The 5,259-nt window shown below is 40.8% G+C and overlaps 1 pseudogene; it reads left to right on the forward strand.

Annotated features, from left to right (window-relative positions):
• The first annotated feature begins 3,807 nt into the window (after window positions 1-3,807).
• Window positions 3,808-4,489, forward strand: LOC147879616 (germin-like protein 1-3 pseudogene; annotated as a pseudogene).
• The last annotated feature ends 770 nt before the right edge of the window (window positions 4,490-5,259 follow it).

A 5,259-nucleotide genomic window follows, 5' to 3' on the forward strand; every position in this document is an offset into this window, starting at 1 on the left:
TCACATCTCAAGGTTTCACCTCTTGTTTCTCTAACCCCAACTTATATGTCAAACGTGATGGTAATGTTTTGTCATCCTTGCTCTTTATGTGGATGACACCATACTTGTTTCCAGCAATCTTGGTTTCTACAACATGTCAAGAAAGTTTTATCCTTAGCATTTGATATGGTTGATCTTGGTGACATTCATTCATGTCTTGGTGTTCAAGTTCAACAAAATCATCACAAGGGAATTTTGCTACTTCAACAAACAAAATTCATTCAAGATGCAGTTGAAAAGTTTGGCTTAAAGAATGCTCACTCTGCGACCACTCCTTGTGTTGTGAGGTCTACCAGAAATACTCGATTGACTAATGATGTTGTGGCTTCACATCAAACCTATGCCAATATTTTTGGTTGCCTCCAGTTTGTCAACTTGAACACTCGACCAGATATTCTTTTGATTGCCAATTTTCTAGATTAATATCTGGCTACTTCGTCAATGCAACATTGGTCTATAGAAAAGCGTGTTCTAAAGTATTTGAAAGGTAGTGCCAACTTTGGATTAGTTTATTGATGTCATCTAGAATCATCTTCCCTAACTTCTCTTGATCTTTTGGGATATATACAGATGCAAACTGGGCAAGCTCTCAGATGTGATAACCAAAGTGCCATTAGTTTGGCTAAAGACTATGTTCAGCATAACAAATCTAAGCATATTGCTCTTCATTATCATTATGTCAAACATGAAGTGAAGAAAGGGATGATAATGATTGAACATTGTCCCACTTGTAGCATGCTTATGGACGGTCTCACTAAAGGACTTGGTGAGGCACGTTCCCCAGTGCTACGATCAGAACTTGGAGTTATTGTAGCCTCTCTCTTCCAAGATTAACATGCCTATGGTTGACTTTCAACATTTGTATATAGATGCATATCTGCATTGTTGGCAATTTATGAACAACATTACATACTTTTATATAATTGTACAAATGCATCACTTTAACTCTATGATCAACTTGTATACTTGTATATAGGAGCTCGGGTTTCCCCAAGGTTTTTTTCATCCGTAGCTAGAGACCTTTGTTTGAGTGGGGATGTTAGAGCTATATATAGCTTGTTCTAACTTGAACTACGTCTCACCTATATATGTGTATCTTGTGATCAATATGAATCAGTATTTGGGATTCTATTTGGTGTGTCTATCGTTTCTTCATCTTCTCTCTCAACAAGAGGTGATTGATCCATAACTATCTTGTAACATTTATTGACCCACAACTGCATCGACAAGAGGAAGAAGCCACAGTTGTGTGACAAGATGAGGAAGAAGCAACGTTGGCCGCAGCAAGTGAGCTATGATGACTTGGCATGAGCCTCAAGATATAGATTATCATTGTAAGCACGTTGTGGGCAATGACTTAGTCCTTGCTTTGGATTTTGAAGCTGCTCATGTCGTAGCATGAGAAAATGTTGTAGTGTGTCGAATTAGTGAATCCTTAGCTTACTTCCATTAGATGCCATGCCTCTTCAAAACAACACAAGTGGGCTTCATATGCACTAAACTATGAAGAGAAAGCGTTACATGAAGGAATATATACAATGGCAACTAGGTGATGTTGATGGAGGAATTTTAAATTTGTTTCGAGCTTCTTATCATGTTGGTAAGGAAGACATGGCATTTTGGAAGTTTTTTGCAATTCTAAATTTATTGCACTTGTGTTTTGGTTCCTAGAGATCTATACTAGAAAGAAAAAGATGCAGCTATATTTGCTACTTACATCAGTGAGTCCATTTTAAATACTACAATTAGAGAGGCTGAATCAATCACCATTTTTCAGTCTCTTAGTTGATGAGTCTACAAATATCTCGGTTGTGGAGCATTTGATTGTGTATGCTACTTATATCTATGGTCATGAGCCTCGAGTTTCTTTCCTGGGATTACTTGAAGTGCATGATAGGATAGTTGGGGGTTTGGAAACAACAAGAATAAAGCTCTTTAGAGAATATGATATAGATGAGAGGAAAATGGTCAGCTTGGGATCTGATGGTGCATTAGTGATGATTGGTTCTACAAATGGATTGGCTACATTGTTAAAGAAGAGGAGTCATATCTTGACATGGATTCATTGTGTTGCACACCGAACTCACTTAGGTGTTTTCGATGCTTTCAAACATAATGATGCACAACATGTGGATTTTGTGTTGTATGAGATTGATAGAATGTTTAAGAAAAGCTCCAAAAGGTCCTGTAGGTTGGTTGAATTGGCTCTTCATCTTGATTGTCCTAGCTTGAGGATGGAGAAAATACACAAGATGAGTTAATTGGGCAGGTTTAAGGTGATTTCCAAGATATGTGAAATGTATGAGCCACTTTTGGTATGCTTACAAGACGAGAATGCAAGATTGTTTAAATTGGTTTCAAACTTCAAGTCTATGTACATGTTGCATTTCTTGGGAGATGTGATGGATCATATTGCAAGCTTGTCATATAAGTATTATGTGGATGTTAAAACAATTCCTAGCCTTATCGCTTCCACCATCTCTTTGCTAGAGATGGAGTTTATGGGGCCACAAGACATCAATATAAATATGCAAGGTCATGATGGTTATGGATTCCCTTCTATTCCTGAGTTTGGCGGCCAAGATGGCTAGTTATGTACTATGCGTAGGGCTTTTAAAGGAGATATGTATTATGGAAAAAAAAATGATAGGTGTGTTATTGGCAGCGATCTCATTGAAGCTCTTGAATTTCAACGTGCTTTTTGTAATGACATCAAAAGTAACTTGCAATCTTGGTTTTTTGAAAATCATGTGTTGGAGACTTTAAAATCCTTGCACCCTCCACATTTCCTTCAACTCAAGAGTTGAAAAGCTATGGAGGAAATGAACTAGGAGTGTTGGTACCACAGTTTGGAAATGATGCAATATTAGTGGATGGCACACATGTGGAATGCTTGATTGATGCTAGAGCATTGAAGAGGGAATATCATATTTTTAAAATACAAGCAGCAAGAGATTGGAAAGGCAAAGTGTTAAAAGATATGTGGTGCTAGAAATGAAGTGCTATGTGAGAAATATCCCATGCTTCTTCAAGTTGCAGAAATTGCAATGTTGCAATGCAGTAGCACAGCTATTTGTGAAAGGGGAAACAGCATTCAAAACATCATTTAAAACAAGTTGAGAAATAGATTGGAAACCAAGAACTTGGATGCTCTTATGCGAATTTCAATTGAAGGTCCACCTCTAGCAGAATTTGATTTTATGCAGGCTATACAGATATGGTGCAATGCAACAAAAACGTGCAGACATGCATATTCTGAAGTGGTATGAAAGTGTATCATGGATTCTTGAGCTATTTTGGTGCTTTTTCAATGAAGATGTATCCACATGTTTTTCTGAATGTATTTTCTGCATCCATTCACATTTCCATAGCTTCAATATCATCTACAATTCCTTTAAAATCATAAATGTAAAAATTTTAAATTGTTAGGATATGAGGATGCAGTTTTTTCGTGATCTATCTTGTAACATTCGTTGGCCCTTAGTTGAGTCGACAAGAGGAAGAAGCCACAGCTGCGTGACAAGATGAGGAAGAAGCAAGGCCGGCAGCAGCGAGGGAGCTATGAAGACTTGGCATGAGCCTCAAGATATAGATTAGTATTATAAGGATGTTGTGTGCAACGACTCAGTCGTCCCTTGGGATTCATAAAAGCCTCCCCGCTCCTCACAAACCTCATTCTGCTTGCATTTCTTCTCCCACTCTACCTGCGCAGCTGAAGCCTCATATCCTGCTTCCATTTCTCCTTCGCCATGGCCTCCTCCTGCACAATATTGCTGGTCTTGTTTTGTTGCTTAATTGCACCCTCCATGGCTTCTGATTCTGACCCCCTTCAGGACTTCTGCGTGGCGCTTCCCGCCGGCCAGAATTCCAATATCGCCCTCAACGGTCTGCTTTGCAAGAACCCGGCCCAAGTCACCGCAGCAGACTTCCGATCCCCCTTCCTCCGCAACCCCGGCAACACCTCCAACCACCTTGGCTCCGCCGTCCAGCTCGCCTCTGCCCTCACCTTCCCCGCCCTCAACACCCAGGGCCTCTCCGTGGCTCGCATCGACTTCGCTCCCAAAGGTGGCCTCAACCCACCCCACGTCCACCCCCGCGCTTCCGAGGTCCTTTTCGTCGTCCAGGGCAAGCTCCTCGTCGGCTTCGTCAACACTACCAACTCTCTCTTCCAGCAGACCCTCCACGCCGGCGACCTCTTCGTTTTCCCCCGCGGCCTTGTCCACTTCCAGCTCAACGTCGGCGATCACCCGGCCGTTGCCATAGCCGCTCTCAACAGCCAGAATCCCGGGGCCTCTCAAGTAGCCAAGTCTCTGTTTGCAGCCGAGCCTCCGCTTCCTGAGCAAGTGCTGGAGACCGCTTTTGGCATCAGCGAGGATGCGGTCGAGGGATTGATTGCCGGAGTCAGCACGACTCTCTAGTGAAACGTCACCCCATTCATTATTTTGTTCAGATTTCATTGATTCATCAACATTCTTTCATACCGTAAAACTATTTGGATTCACAACTGTGTCAGTGATCGCCTTTATAATATGACCTTGCGGTACAATATGCATTGTTCTCCTTTTGCATTCCAATGTTCAACATACTTTGCTTGCAAGGCGGTTCGGCTTTTACGTCTCGCGTGCCGTACAATTTGCCCTAAATACCACTCACGATTTCGGTGGAGGAACAGTCGGAAAAGAAGAATGTCAACCTATGGATATTCAAAGACTAGTATTTAATAGTTCATGAACATATTGGTTGCATGATAAGAGAGGGATAAAAGTGAGGGTGATAAATATTGAGAGCAAGAGGGAAAGGGGAAGCTAAGGATAAAGGAACCTCGAGGACTTGTTTTAAGGTCTTGTCACTCCCTATATCCGAGAGACCAATCAACAAGGAACTGTAGTTGATGAGTACATGAAAGGTTGCACTTATCAAATTAAAATTAGAATTCATTTGCTCTTTGACAAAGATTATCTTCCTTAGCAATGCAATCTGAAGTATAGTGCTTCCAATACCCTTACATTTATAGCAGGAATTTGGGAATTTAAAGAATTTAATAAACATGGTGAGTGCCCAACCATTTGGAATCATGAATTAGAGCATGGACTAGGCAATTCTTGATTGAGATCCCATAGTACGCATAATCTCCTCTTGGCTTTCTCAAGAGTAGCTACAATTTTATCTAATACTTTACAAAACAAGTGAGACACATCAAGGAAATGGATCCAAATTGGA

This window comes from Dipteris shenzhenensis, chromosome 33 (assembly GCF_047967505.1).
Source record: "Dipteris shenzhenensis isolate YYH24624 ecotype China chromosome 33, Dip_SZ_1.0, whole genome shotgun sequence".
NCBI lineage: Eukaryota > Viridiplantae > Streptophyta > Polypodiopsida > Gleicheniales > Dipteridaceae > Dipteris > Dipteris shenzhenensis.